The sequence below is a fragment of the Lepisma saccharinum genome, chromosome 28 (genome assembly GCF_977018435.1).
Source record: "Lepisma saccharinum chromosome 28, izLepSacc3.1, whole genome shotgun sequence".
In the NCBI taxonomy this organism is placed as follows: Eukaryota; Metazoa; Arthropoda; class Insecta; order Zygentoma; family Lepismatidae; genus Lepisma; species Lepisma saccharinum.
In genome coordinates this window covers 39,206,458-39,223,029 of record NC_139256.1, presented here as the reverse complement: position 1 = coordinate 39,223,029, position 16,572 = coordinate 39,206,458, and the positions used below count along the sequence as shown (strand labels likewise).

The following is a 16,572-nucleotide window of genomic DNA, read 5'->3' as shown; positions in this document are numbered from 1 at the left end:
TGGAAAGGAAAGTGAAGTTGTGGGATATTCTTGTCAGTTAGTAATTATACAACAAACAATAGTGTATATATGCAAAGAACTACTTATTTATCTCCGAAAAATATTTTGCATCATCATAACCACAGTTTCTCTTTTGGTGTCTCAGACTCCCTTTATTATACATAACAGTATACCACCTATTATCCTTTGGAATAAAAAATATTCCGATTGATGTGTGTCTTTTTCTCACCGTGCGCAGTTCCATCTTTCGGTAAAATGTGAAATGATTGTCAATTTTTTTCTTCCATCGTGTACGACTGCAATTTAAGACGTCTCTCAAGACTTCCAATCGAAACGTTGTTCAACGCCTTTCAATTATTGTCGATTTACTTGGATCTTATACACTTTGTTTCAATGACATTTGAATTATATACTGATAGATATACGAGGCCATCCCTTTAAGTAGAGATATGATAATACGATGAATCCCTCACTTAAAAGAAAAGTGTATATCGCAAACTTCAAAGGATCCATTGAGATCATGCTGTTCGAATTTTCTCATGCAAACGCCACAACAAATATGTTAGTTCATTATAAGTTGCAGTAATTTATCTAGTGATCTGTGTAGTTATTTCAACTTTTCAGAGTTCAGAGGCATTCTGTACTATATAAGGGTAGCAATGACAACGCCGGAGGAAGCGGGGGGGGGGGGTCCAGAGTGGTGGATGACCCCGTTTTACTAGTCTTGTCTTCACTTATCTCCAATAAGTGCTGTTTTAGCTCAAATATGCATTATTTGCGTGTTATGTTAAATAGTGTGTATGGGGGGGGTGATCCTTTCACGTAGGACACCCCATTGTCAACCTAACTTCCATGTAGTACACTCTGGACTGCATTTTGCACACTAACGAGGCTCTGGCGTCTGTTTCTTGTCCTTATGTGTGCTGATTGCCCCTTTTCAGCGTAATCTTTTAACCTAAGTCAGAATGTTTTAATATAGGGTGAGGCAGTCAAATGGGAAGATTTTAAAAATATCACAAAAAATAGAGAGAGCAAATATTAATTATTTTTTTAACATGAATGTACTGTACAAGAGTTGAAATTACTAGTGTACCTGAAAAATGTTTATTTTTTTAATATAGTGTCAGTAAGATGGCGTCCTAGGTGTTGCACACATTGTCGGAGTCTCAGAGTAAATTCGCCCATGGAGAAGCATCTCCAACGGAATGTTGTGGATCTCTTGCCGAATTCGCTCCTTCAAATCATCCCTGGTTCTTGGAGGGTTGTCCTTGAATACTTTGGATTTGAGGTAACCCCAAAGGATAAAGTCAGGAGCCGACAAATCGGGTGAACGGGCAGGCCACGGAATATCGCCGAATGTCCTGATGAGACCACCATGACCATGAAATGCGAGTCTAAGCACATCTATACACACTCTGGGAGTATAGCTAGTTGCACCATCTTGCAGGAAGAGTGTTTCTTCATCTGGGTCATAGTCATCGAGGACAGGCAGGAGAAAGGTTACCAATATGTCAGCATAACGGCATGGGCGGATTTACTCTGAGACTCCGACAATGTGTGCAACACCTAGGACTCCATCTTACTGACACCATATTAAAAGAAAAATAACATTTTTCAAGGTACACTAGTAATTTCAACTCATGTTCATGTTCAAAAATTAACTAATATTTGCTTTCTCTATTTTTTTGAATTTTTTAAATCTTCCCGTTTTACTGCCTCACACGATATATTAGTTAATTTTGATAAGGTAAGGGGCTGGTCCCCGTATAACTTGACGGGTGCAAAATAGCCTTTAAGTGCTGACGCACCCAAAAATTCAAATTCAAATTCAAATTTTATGTTAAATATGACTATCCCCCACAAAATATTCATAGCCACCCTCAGCCTCCATACTACACACACACACACACACATGCATATCCAAATATGTCTATAATTTTATATAAATTTATCTGCTAAGCAACTAGCAAATTATATTTAAAAAAAGTAAAGTGTTCCCCTGTGCATAGCGTATAGGGGGTGTGGGGGTAACGCCCCACACTTTCTTGATCCGGTCGTGAGTGGGGTGATGTGATCAGCATCACGCCCCTGACCGCCTTTACCCCTCAGGGTTTCCCCCAGGTACCCATGTTATTCGACTCTGGGTGGACGCCGGCGCAGCTTCCATCGTTAGAAAAGTTCCCGGATTTGAACCGGCCGGGGATCGAACCCGGGACCTTGAGCATGGTAGTCAGACTGAGCCACCGCGGCCACCGGTGCAAATTATATTGCAAAATCTAAACACATAACGCTTCTATATTTAAGCATTGTTCCAGGTGGTTGTTTACTCTATTCGCACCTACATTTCTTATTGGCTATTCTCATATGGTTCTTAAGGCATCACGAGTTCGAATCCAGGCCTCGCCATGGGTGTTGTTTGTGATCCATTTTCGATACGTAAATTATTTGATTTACTATCTTCTGGCCATTCACGTACAAAGTTGTTGCCTTGTATCAATGGTTATAAAACTAAAACTTCCAAATTTTACAGACGGCAGACTTGTGGAGTATGCCTCTGTCCACAACAAACCCATTCATTTATGCCAGAACAAAATCAATTTTTTTACAAATTGAAAAATCGTCAATGTTATTTTCGTAGCTTTTTATAGATTCATATTTCGAGGCGGAGGGCATGGCCCCCATGGCCCCTCGCCTGAGTACGGGCTTGTACGCGCAAGATTCTTGCACAGCTACCACCAGGATTTTTTAGAAGCCACTTCCATTTGTTGACATCGGCTTCGTTCTTACTGCGTACAGAATAACCATGGCTACATTAATCTGATGCAATTTTCTACTGAAAGTTTATTAATTTATGTCAAGATGATTTTTACGTTGTTGTTAACAGAAGAACTGGTCTATTAGAGACCCTATATCTCTTTCCCTCCCCGAGCGTCCTTTTCCGATAAATTAAAAAGCACGCAAAGTTTGAATCTGTTCTTGAATGTGAAAGTTTCTGTTTTGCATTCTTATTGTTACTTATCCACTTATTTATTTACATCGTCGACTTTAACCTTCCGGTAGAAATACGCGACGTAAGACTGCAGAAACGACGCTGAATCATCGCAAGATTTTCAATGAACGGAACGGTAATGTAGCCTTGGCCTGCGCACGCAGACTTTCCTCTGTTTTATTGACAGCAGAAGCTACTCTGCGCTCTACGCTATTCAGCTGTTTCGAGCTTCGGCGCTTCGGCCGCCAGATGTCTCTACGCGTCAGTGTTGTTGCCTCGGTTGACAGCTGAGAGAGGTTGCAGGTATGGTTTTTGTTAGTGTGTGAAAAGGAACAGTGCGATACAGAATCCGGTGCGAGTCAGAACGTGTGCAATAACAATCCGTGAACAACAACGTTTCGTACTACGTTTACGTAAACCTCGTGTCTGCACCTTCTGGGAAACGAGCCAAGAAACAGCGGAGATAGCTGCGGATATTAAACGGTGAGTATTACCCGTTTGACAACACTCGTGCAGCTAGGCGGCAGGCTGTAGGGAGCTGCATGTGTCCGGTACATGAGACCAGGTTTTGTTTTCGTAGCAGCATGTCGATACGCACGTTGTGTTTACGTTTTCGGAATGCAGGTGGGGTGCCCATTGTGCAATGTTGCTACACGGAGATAACATTTTGAGTAAAAGGCGTGGCAGACATTCAATGCAGATGAATTATTCGAAAGAATGTGTCTGGTAAGAAGGAGACCCTTGTTAAGTGGGGGAAGTTTGATAGATGAGGAAGGGGGATTTGATTAGTGGCGGGCTCTGAAAAATAATAGAATGCAGTGTATAAAAGGAAGGGGGCTAATTGGGTCAGTATCATATAGTACTGATGTGATAGAGTTAGGAAATAGAGGCAATTAGTGACGGGCTGGGGCCAAGGGCGCCCGCAGTAGGGCCAGTGGGGCACTTGCCCCCTCTGAGATTTCTGGAAAGAGTTAATGTAATTCGATGGTGAAATTGTAGCGATATTTTATATATATATAAAAAGATATTTCTGTGACTTTCAGGCCGTAGGTTACAACTATTATTATTATTTTACAGTTCGGCACGTAAAACCTGGATCAGAGGTACCATGAAGGACAGTAAATTAAGTGATTTCTGACTTCGAGTCCCATGTAATCACAACATTATTACAATTAATTTGTATATTTCATATTATTAGCTAAGAGTCGATGAAAGTTGAAAACAAAAATTGACAGGTTAATAAATGTTTCTAAATGAGTTTTCTTTGTATTTCCAATGTGCCAGGGTGTGACGTTAATTATATTTAATTACAAAACTGGCTGTGTTAAGATCAAAGTATTATTTTACGTATCAAAGTGGCAATTATTAATTATATCCAATAACATTTTCTATGATAATTCTCCTTTGTTTACTTCTCATGACTTTTGACACTGTAGTGAACTTGCATAGTTTCATATAAAATAGTAATATTTTTCACTTCATGATTTCATTTTAGAATTACCATTTTTTTATTGAAATATTTGAACACTAATTTTATGTGGTATTTTGTTTAGAATATGGTTTAAGTAATTCTGGATATATTCAAGTATGTCAAAACCAGTGGCGGCGATTAGAGGGGGCGTGATGGGGTACTGCCCCCACTTTTTGCTACTTTTTCCCTGCACTATGCTAAACCTTATCTACCAAGGGAAGGTAAAATGTCCTTGCCCCCACCCCAGTTTTGGCACCTTGCCCCCCAATTTTGGAACCAAATCGCTGCCACTGGTTAAAACAATCTAGAGTCAGGAAAATTCGATTAGTTGCTTAATTGGAAACACCAGAATTCCAGTGGCTTCTAGAATTTTCTATCCCGGGGGTGAAAGTTGGTATTTAGGGGGCTGTAAGGGTATATTTTGAGCCAAAATGTCCATAAACTCGACCTTTGTGAAAAAATTTAGAGGGTGCTGAGTAAATTTTGGGGAGGTGTGTGGATAAATTACTGCCAGCACACTATAAACTCATAATGAACTGTACACAGACAATTATTGTTATTTGGCCTAGGCCGAGTGTCCAAGTTACCCCTCCATATGGTGCTCTGGACTGGTGTCACTATGACCTGACAGCTGTTATATAGGTACACTTAACATGTTCCTAGGCCAATTTTCTCATTTTGAAATTATTTTTCAAAGATTACAATAGATGGGAGTGCCAAGGATTACTACCCATTACTACAAGAAGCAACTAACGTAGACATAGAAGTACATTCCCGCAATAAAAACATTTTCATGTAGTATTTTCAGTGTGTTCTGAAAGTGTTATTTTCATGTATTCAATATTCAATTTAATATTTGCACATATAACCTTGAACTCGCAAGGCCGTGACACTTTGAAACAGGAAAGAGTGTTTATATGTGCACACATGTGAACAAGAAAAGCCTAATATTTAGTTAGCCTAAGTGTAGCTTTTGCACTAGAGAAATTTACACTAAGCATCCCTTCACCTAAAAATTTCCAGTAATATTGAATTCGTTCATTGTGTACTAAGAAGTGTTTTCAGCATGTTCTAAATGTGTGAAATGTACTATAAATACTATATATATACGTACTATAAATGATAAAAAATAATTAATAATTTCTAGATTGCATTTTACACACTTACAGAATATTTAATATTGACAATAATACTCCTTTCTATCACTTTTTCAGCAATTTCAACACTTCTGAAGCACGTTAAATGTGAAGTGCTTCAAGAAAGTGTTTGTAAAGTGCAATATATTTTACAGTGGAGAAATGTATTGGAACTTTTCCATTACAGGTATGCAACCCTCATGAGCAAGAAAGGGAAAAAACTGACGCACTTCCATGTGTCACTTTACACACTAAAGATGCATCAAATGTTTTGACTTCAACGACACGTTTTAGTGTGTCAAACGAAATATCCACTTTAATATGTCATTTAACACATTTATTTTGATGCATTTAGGTGCATCTTCCAGTTTGATGCAGTTGTTGGAGTCAAAAAAATGATGCACTTTTGTGTGTCAATTGACACACTTTGAGTTCTGTGTAATAAGTACGTTTGGTTTTGTTCGCACTACATACTACACATTTTACAAACTTCTCGTTAGAGCTAATGGCTGCATTAAATAAGAGAATAAAATTTTGCATAGGCACATGCCAATTTTTGTTATGGAGTTTGTTGAGGCATCGTACTTAATAGGCGTAACTATGACATCACCAGGATATTTTTCGGATGGAGCCAAAACCTCTCGTAGACGTAGCAGAAAATAGTATTGACTGTCAGTATGTACTGTATGACTTGTGACTTCTGCATTCACATTAGTTTTGTCAGAACTAGTGTCCAACACATTTGGCCTCCAGATGGCTTAGTCCTGATGTCGTCGCCTTTTATCAAGGGTTCCCGGGTTCGACACCCGGCGGAGGCATACAGTGATTCAGGTTCCACTTTAAACTGTAGGTCCAGTCCAGATTAGCCTATCCGTGCATAAAGTGAATTTAAATATCATAACAGAAGGTGTATGATTTTTTGCAGTATTTTTAATACTGTAGGTCCCGGGTTCGAACCCGGTGGAGGCACATAGTGGTTCGGATCACACTTTAAACTGTAGGTACAGTCCCGATTAGCCTTATTGTGCATAAAGTGGACTTAAAACACCAAATCAATCAATTTTAATACTGTAGAATATGTGCGAAATGTGGTGAAATTAGCGATATACACTGAAAATAATAATTTTGCATTATTTCGCGACTTAATATACATGCAAAATGTGTTCTACGTGTAATTTTTCATTTAAGAGTAATTTCTGGTAAAATTAATGTTTTCGGAATTATTGCGAAAAATAAGTTACTGTGTAGAAGCGATACGATGGGTGGATGTTTTCAGTTGCGTCTCCTTGCTTAACATGATTGATTGATTGATTGAGTTAGTGTTTTAAGTCCACTTTATGCACAGTAAGGCTAATCGGGACTGGACCTACAGTTTAAAGTGGGATCCGAACCACTATGTGCCTCCATCGTGTATCGAACCCGCGATCCCTGCTTAACATGAAAACCATAGCCAGCCAACGAAGGTTGATGTCATTTTTCGAATTCAGTATTCCAGATTCTGTAAAGAACTACTACTCTTGTTTATGTAAATAATAATAATAATTCTTGAGAAGTGTAATTTGCTAATATTTCTGGAGAGGCTCGGGCCCTAGCGGCCTCCATGCGTGGCTACGCCGCTGTAGCTCTAAAGCTTTGTTTTTCGTGAGACTTGGAAGTTGATTCATTCATGTGTACAGATTGTGTATATCAGCTTCGAAATTCCAAAACCAGTAAATTCAGAATAGACCCCACTATTGGTAAGTTAGATGGGGCCAGGACCCCCTTTTAAAACTATAAGACTTTCCCATATCGGGTGTTTCAGAAATAATTGAGGAGTTACAGAAATTTATTGCAAGCAAACTATTGAATTTACGTTAATAAAACCAGTCCAGATCGATCGAGGAACGCAATCAGTTTGTGCGTGTGTGTTTTGTTAAGCGAGAGTCCACATCCCTGCCGCTAGGCGACACTCAAATCACTCACAGTGTTTTGTGCAATGTTGTAGTCCCCAAGATCACAGGACCTTACATCGTGAGGCTTCTTTTTGTGGGGTTTCATGAAAGACAGCGTATTCGTCTCATCGATGCCGCGTGATAACGCAGCCCTAAGGGAGCGTATAATCGCAGCAATATACACTATGGACAGCCTATGTTGTAACGAGTGTGGCAAGAAGCAGACTACCGTGTTGATATGTGCCGTATCATCCGTGGTGCACACATTGAACATTTTCAGGTATTAAAAAAAACTGCCTTCCTCATTCGTTCTGGACTGGTTTCATTAACGTAAGTTAAATACTTTATTTGCAATATTTTTTTGTAACCCCTCAGTTATTTCTGAAGCACCCTGTATACCCTATAACATTGAATATTTGGAGCTATAGCCTATTTCTTAGATGATAACGTTGTCAGTGTGCTTCGTTCCAACCCTGTGTTCAAGTTAAAAAGTTTTCCCCTTGCTCAGCATACTGTGCACACATAGGCAAGAGAATTGTTCACCACAATTTTCATTCAGTCTGTTTCGTACAATGTGACAGTGGCGGGGATTAGGGAGGGCAGTTGCCCCCCCCCACACACACACACACTTTTTGCCACTTTTGCTCCCGTACTATGCAAAACCTTATCTACCAAGGGAAAGTAAACTGTCTTAGGCATGTTAGTCACATGGGGTGATCCTTTGCGAAGTCACCCTAATGCCAACCTCCTTTCCACGTAGTACACCCAGGCATGGGCGCCCACAGGGGAGGGGGCACTTGCCCCCTTGACATTTCTGGAAAGAGTTAATGTAATTCGAATGGTGAAATTGTAGAGGTATTTTACAACAAACAGTATTGTTTTCTGTGATTTAAAGGCCGTAAGTTACATCAACTATTATTATTATTATTTGAAAAAGGATTACATTTAAACTTACAGTCTATTTTACACTGATTATCTAACTATAAAAAGCTGCTTTTTGTCCTACGTGAATTAATGTTATGTATACAGTTATGCAAATTATATATAGAATATGGAAATTACAAATGTATGAAATTTAAAAAAGCATAAGTAGTAGTAATACTAATGTAATAATAATGTAAATGTTTCTGTGACTGTCCCCACTGAGAAAAAGTCCTGTGGTCACCCTTACACCCTGGACTGCATTTTGCAGTCTAGCGAGGCTCTGTCGTCTGGAATCACGGCCACTAATGCTCCGTGCGACTCGCGTTGTATGCTGTCTTTACGTGTGATTGTCCCTTTCATCCATCTCATCATCATTCATCCTAGTCTTCCCGATTATCCAAAGTGGCACAAAGGAGGAGTAAAATAAACTAAATCCATTAACAAAATCGTAGTCACTTTTCCACCTCTTGGATGACGATGAGGACATATGACAAACCGATGCCATACAATGATCTGACCACTATGTGCTCTGATACCTGGATTAGAACCTACAATCCCTGCTTTCGTAGAGCACAGACACCCCTTCCCCCGTCTTTAAGAATTACATTTATCGTATTAATACTTCCTTATAATACATTGTACGCCTATGCCAGGGAACTGGTGAAACGAAGTAGACACAACTTGGAGTTGCCAAATTGATTGAAAGAAGATACACATTTGCGCCCTCCGCTTTCTTTCAAGATCTAACCATCTTTCTGGGTGCGAATCGTGGCCTGGGAATGTTTTTTTTGTGTAGTATCCTTTTATATCAATTTCAACCAATCATTAGTTCTCATCTTTGTGGTTAATAAACAATGGCAAAAAAGGTTTGTTTTCAGAATCTCAGAATCAACGAGGCTGCTTGCATTTCCAACTTATTCGAAAAAGAAGCATACAAACCTTTATAAATTTGTACCATATGGATTTGTTATGAAGAATGGAATCGTTAGATGTTAAAAACATGTAACATACATGCCACTGAGAAAATATCTGGAAACTGGCATCACTGAACTAGGGTCGAGTGATTCGTTTGAGTGAATACGCCAGCTTTGAAATACATGGACAGAAACTGCCATCTAGCGAGAAATGAATGCAATACATGGAGCTTATAGACACCGTGATTTCACACCGAAACAAGCTGTAAGAGCTTATCCAGTCAATAAAGACGATTAGTAGCTAGTAGTTTCAAGGTCATCCGCCAGCAAGGACAGAACCTCAGTACATATGACTAGATTCAGTATTCGTTGAAGTTGTAACAAAATACTAAGCAGATTTGAACTAGAAACGAATAACTTTTGATTTGTGCAAATGAGTAGATTTTTTATCTGTTTTTATAATTTATTACTGAAGTAATTAGTATGGATATATAGGTATGTAATTGAATACTTATATTTTTTTTTGTTTGTTTGATTTTGTAAGTATTGCGGGTTAAGTGGTAGAGCAGTCACAGGCTAAACATCGCCCATGAATGAAGAATTTCTAATTCTAAAAAAAAGTAGCACAACCAACAATGTTAAAGTAACTATAGGCTAAGTACATATAATATTTACGAATGTTATGTTCCTTGCATATCCAGGTTCAGTACACACTACTATTAAAAATTATAGAGTTTGACTCCAAAAAAAAATAACCAACTACATAAAAACGAGTTATCAATTCTGCGTTAATCTGCTTTTTTTTTTCGAGCAAGCCTTCTATTTCTTATCGTTGTGATGTTGTGGTGTTTTGCCAACGATCGCTATCTTTGAAATTCTATAAATAAAAAGGTGGTTTAATCGTTATGAAATGTTAGTATAGTGCAGGCAGAAAGGTTTTAAACACAATTCTTAAATTTCAGATTTTTAAAATTTGTCAAAAATAGGTTCTTATAAATTTTGCGAAACAACTTTTTCTTGGGGTGGTCCTGCAAATACAATATTGGTCTTGTTTTTAAGCTCTTTGCATCTGTTTTTATAACCCAATCATTGTCAATTCACACTGCGAGACCGATTTTGTAGAGATTTTTATTCAAAGGAGTAAATATGTAAATGGAACATCACCGCAAGCACGGACTCAGAGTGACAGCCCGCAGCTTCCACTGTTCAACGGACATCGCTGTTTTTATAATGTCGAATCTGTGTCGTCGTAGGGCGCTGTGAACACCCTCGAGCGTTTACAATGGAATATCATTTTAATGTGACAATAATCGTAGACACGTGTAAAAATATCCACCTTGGTAGTTTCAGCCCATAATCACCTATTTCATATTCATATACAGTACCGTGCAAATTAATCCGAACAAGATACACATTTTGTCATTTAATGCAATTACTGCAATATACATAACTATACATTTATTTAGAAATACCCTTAGTACTTTATGTGACCTCCCTTGTTTGTAATCACATCTTTTACACGTTTAGGCATGGATGACACTAAATTTGCACAAATGTTTTTAATTTCTTCATCAAGGTACCACACGTTAACTAGGGCACATAGCATTTTCTACTTGGTTGATCAATCCGCTTTTGACATCTTTCTTTTGCAGATAGACCAGAAATTTTCAATTGGATTTACGTCAGGTGAGTTTCCTGGCCAGTAGAGTACTTGTACATTGTTATTATCAAAGAACTCATTGACTTTTCGAGATGTATGACATTTTGCTAGGTCCTGTTGGAAAACACCATCACCATCAGGAAAATATTTCTTGAGATGAGGTATGACTTTTCCTCCCAGTATGTCAATATATTTATCACTGTTCATCATCCCCTTAACAGGAACTATTGGTCCAGGCCATTCAGATGTGAAACAAACCCCAGAACATTATTTTCGGGGGGTGTTTTGGAGTTTGTTGCATGTGTTCTGGTGAAATTTTTTTCACGTTTTCCATTACGAACGAAAGGAACCTTGTGACCATGCACTTCAGAATGGTATTTGTCCGAAAAAAAAAGCACTTTCTTCCAGTCACTCACGGACGTTTTGCCCACGTTACACGCTTTTTACATTTTTTTTTGTAAGCAACTGTTTTTTCAATGGTCTACAAGCTTTTCGTCCAGATGGAAGCAGTCTACGACGCGCTGTTATAACGTGGACGTCTACTCCACTTGACAATAAATCACGTGTTAAATCAACAGCAGTAAGTCTGCGGTTCTGTTTGCTCTCTCTAATAAGAATTTGCGACCACATTTTTCCTTTCTTTGAGGCTCGATGGATCCAGTCTCTCGGTATTGTTTCAAAATTGAATTAACCGTACCCAATCCGACACCACATTCTGTAGCAGTAGGTCTCTGTGTCATTGAAGTATGCTGTGATAACGTAACAATTTTCGACAGTTTGCGTGGCGTTGATCCATTTGGGTAGCTGCCGAAATAAGAATCACTCACACAAAAAAACTTACCTTCCGCTTGGCACATAACTGGAACACAACTGACTCTTCTTCTGTCGACGATAACAAAATACTTCAACAATAGACTCCACTTCGGGTCTTCAACAATGAACTATTGAGTAAAAATGGATCGTTGTTCATAGCACAGGGCATTATTGAGAGAGAATGTGCAGTTATTTAAAAAAAAAAAAAAGTGAAACTAAAGCGTAAAACTGCAACGTATTTTAAGATTATTGTATACCTGGAAAAGTATGCATCCTGTTCGGATTAATTTGCAAGCTGCTGTATCACCGTGTATTGGTAAGATAGGCTAAACTACATTTTTACATCGAGATGGTGGGTATGTTAATTTAAGTTTCAATTTCGCTGCGTCTTTCACTTCACTCTGTTCTAGTGTTATTCGCTCGAGCTGCGCTATCTAGCGTCGTCCGTGCGAATTATTTGGCACTCGAACGAAATCCTCTCGCTGCACCCCTCTAGTACACACAAAAGGGAAGAAATACAGTATTTTAAAAGAGGGTCTTTCTAGAATGTATCTAGGAATGTCTCTTCTGCTCGCTATGTTTCAATGACAAGAAAACCTCCCCAAATTGGACACCCCTGTTTGACATCACCGACACAGGGCACCACAAGAAGTGTCTTCCCTTACTCTAGAATGTTTTCCCGAGAAACCAGCCTCGCCGAGAAACAGAATACGACCAAGCCCTTCCGTTCCAGCCGGGGCCACTGCTCCACAAAGACAAATAAAGAATTTGCAAGGGTAATTGTTGACGTATGAGGTGGATCTGGGCAAAATTCATTGCGGCGTTTTGGTAGTAAGATGAGGGCTGCAAACGACCTCGGGTTTAGCAAAAGGAGCTGAACACAAGTATTCATTATTTCCCACCGTAATTCATAGATGCTGGAGGGAGCGCTGCACGGCGAGATAAAACCAATGACTGGGCCACAATTTACGCTAATTGATTGTCGGAGCGGATGCGGAAGACGCGGCGGGGGAGGGGAGGGTAATTGTACACCGTTGGCACAGAGGAGAAGGGGACGTCGGCCACTGCATGGCCAAAAATGATACAATATTTCTTTAGTGACGCATTCATATGTAAATGTCTGACGCCTACGGTGCACATAATGAAGTGAACACATTAAATAATGTCTAAAACTTGTAGCCTCAATGGAACATTGTATTTTCATGTGCAGTAAATATGAATATCTCTAGTTTCATCAACTGGTTATAAACGACGTGTTAACGGTATGTTACGTAATATAGCGTAGTCAAAAAGGATTGCAGCTTTTCATTCACTTATTGGTAAAATAATAGAAAATTTTATAGTCTCTTAAATGAGTTTAGCAACAAATTATCATAAACACGCTCACATTATATGAAAAAGGAAGTGACTTAGAATTACCAGCAGTGTTGCATTGAAATGAGTACATGAATATTAGGCAAGAGAGTGCATTAGAGTCAGTGGCGCAACCACAGGGGACACACCCTTGGACGGAAAGGAATTCTAGGAGGGACAAGGGGGGCAAACACTGACGGTCATGGGCACGTGCAGGAGGCACAGAGGGACCATTGCCCCCCTCGATTTTAAATTTTTTGCAACCAACAGTTAATGCAATACGTGCAATGCCAGGCAGAGTTAAGGTTGCTTTCGTAAAATTTCTTTGCTTGCTTCCTTCGTAATAACTGCTTTTCTTGATTTTATCAAGTTGAGGGCCGTAGCTGGGGCGGGGGAATCGGGCTTGGGTGCCGAACAATCTAAATGAAAAAAGTTGTAAAAGAGAGAATGCCTTGGAGCCCCGTGAAATTATTTGCACCCTATTAAATCAATATTGTTTACAGTTTGCAAGAACTTCGCTCGCGCTCTATGGTGCATTGTAAATTACCAGAGAGAGAAGTGTGACTTCTATTAAATGGTTTTGTCTTCAATGTTTTGAGGGGAAGGAGCGTGCACATTTCAGAGACAATTCATACAATTTTTGCTGTTGGTTATTATGAGGTGGATGAATTAATTATGTAATGGATTTCAATAATACAGAGTAGCTATATGATGTACATATTTGTATTAAATAAACTTTGAATACCCTACACAATTTAGTGTTAGCGTGTTGCATATGTATTTTCTTATTTTACGTCTCTCCATGTTGCATGTGTGTATTATACCTACATGTTACATGTGAAAAAATAATTACGTTCGGAATGAATTTATCATGCATTTTCTGGCTTTCAGAAATACAGTTTGTGTGCTTGTTTTCCAATATTATTGTGAAATTGAACGTTTCGAAAGAAATATAGATATTATTATTATTATTGTTACGTTTATCCTGATACTTGCCCCTCCCCCCCCCCCCCCGACATACATTCGTGGTTGATTAGAGTTAATGCTATGGGAAGCATTTCCGGATTAAGGTGGGTGCTATTGATGCTGCAGCATTAGGCCCATTTCTGAAAGTTGAAAACGGACGAGAATTGTACAAAAGCTGAACAGTTTTTTTTCCTATATTAACCTGAAAATAAATCTTAGAATGAAATTTGGAGCCCCAATTTCGGACGCCTAGACACATCGTTACTTATTATACAGTTACTATTATTCTTTGAGCTGTGACGTAACTATAACGTCGTTGTGTTTATTCTTCACCGAAGATTTCAAGCATCAGACCCAATTTCGTCTTAATCCGGCCCTGGAGAATGTCAACAAACCGACAAGCTAGACGTGTCGCATGTCACTTGAGGTATCCACCAATTGAATGTAGGCTTTTGTAGGTTGCCATGCCACTACGGTGTAAAACGTTGCTGTTGATCGGTTTGTTCCCAAGTGACATGTATAGCTTGTCATTTTGGTGTGAAGATCCCTTAAAGCTTCTTTTCTTGTGGAAACTATATTTATGAGTCGAGGGGGAAGGAGCCACGTGTTCGTGAGCCGAGACATGAACGAGCCACATGTTCGTGACTTGAGCCGGGAACGAGCCTCGTGTTCGTTGATCGAGAGGGGAAGGAGCCACGTGTTCGTGAGTCGAGAGGGGAAGGAGCCACGTGTTCGTGAGTCGAGATGGGGAAGGAGCCACGTGCTCGTGAGCCCAGACATGAACGAGCCACGTGTTCGTGACTCGAGACGGGAAGGAGCCACGTGTTCGTGAGTCGAGAGGGGAAGGAGCCACGTGTTCGTGAGTCGAGAGGGGAAGGAGCCACGCGTTCGTGAGCCCAGACATGAACGAGCCACATGTTCGTAACTCGAGACGGGAAGGAGCCTCGTGTTCGTTGATCGAGAGGGGAAGGAGCCACGTGTTTGTAAGACCAGACGTGAACGAGCCACTTGTTCGTGACTCGAGACGTGAACCGCGCACTACTGACACTTAAGTCGCGGTTGTTATTCTAGTACTACAAATATTATTAAACAAGTCAACCTGCCAATATCAATTGCTCACAATGATACTACGAGCAATACATTTTATATTACATAACTTTAGCGTTGCAGTTTTAATTAACTTAACACGTTGTAAAGGGTCTGACGCTGGGGCTCGAATCCCGAACCGTGAGTCTGTATTCGATCCCTCTTCTGTTTAATCATCTCCACAAACAGAGCAGGAGGCGGTGAATACCAGCCAAAGGCGAGATCGGGCATCCACTTCGTTCGTTGCTCCGCGTGAAGATGGGTTACCAGCGCTGGACCCCTGCCAGTGCACTTGGCACTCGAACCCTTGTTATAAGATTGAATACCAAAACAGCGTTGTTCGCTGGAAGGGAAGCAAGAGTGACGGAGGAGGTTCCGCTTGCTTCCAACCGATTTGATACAGTCAGTTCCTTGCAGGACAGTTATTTGACGGTGATCTTTCTACAGCTTTCTTAACGTCAGCCACTGATTTCAAAGTGAATCACAGACTTGAAACCGGAAGACGCATAAATACAGGTTACATATAAATAGATCGTGTTATGGCTCACTATTGGCACACGTTATATAGCCTAAGCGAGCTAGAAATCACTGAGCAACGTCAACGCACGGCTGGTGCTGCAAAAAAGTAATGGTTATAATAATTTAAACACGCACGTAAAAATAAGAAAGGCAATTTATTGCTTAGGTTGATGAGAATTTATAATTTTTTCAAGAGGGATTTTCTTGAACATTTGCTATGAGGGCACGCTCCATTTCTGTGAAAAAGGTGTCAAAACATCAGCCAAAGTGTACCAGCAGACAGTGCTTGAGAGACTATTCAAGAATGTCAACAACACTCTCTTCCATGATCAGAACTGGAGCTTCTAGCAGGATTCAGCCCCAACATATGGGGCCCGAACAACACTACAGTGGCTGGAGGCAAATGTACAAGACTTAATTTCCACTTCGGATTGGCCTTCTGCAAGTTCGGAACTATACCCTTTGAACTACAAATTATGGTGCAAGCTTCAGGAGATGGCTTGCAAGAAGAGACATCCCAATATTGAAAGTTTAAAGCGGTCTCTTCTGAAGGCAGTTGCTAATTTTCCAGTCGATGTGTTGCGTAATTCAATTGATGCGTGGCCACAAAGACTTACGGAATGTGTGCGTGCTAAGCGTGGCCATTTTGAATAATGATTTGTGATTTTGATTTGTCATGCATCCATTTCAGTAATGTTATTAGGATATTACAATATCTCTCAGCATTTTGTGTCAATTTACTTAAAACTTTGTGACAGTATTTATGATGAGACTAGGTAGATCGAGAATGCGTTGTGCCTTACCAGTGTT

The 16,572-nt window shown here is 39.7% G+C and overlaps 1 protein-coding gene across 1 annotated transcript in view; it reads left to right on the top strand.

The window, feature by feature from the left end:
- The first annotated feature begins 3,281 nt into the window (after positions 1-3,281).
- LOC145980711 (beta-1,4-glucuronyltransferase 1-like) overlaps positions 3,282-16,572 on the top strand; it is a 1,164,154-nt gene continuing 1,150,863 nt past the window's right edge. Inside the window, exon 1 of the mRNA XM_083113777.1 lies at positions 3,282-3,472. The gene's annotated coding sequence lies outside the window, so the exon portion shown is untranslated. The remainder of the gene's footprint in view (positions 3,473-16,572) is intronic.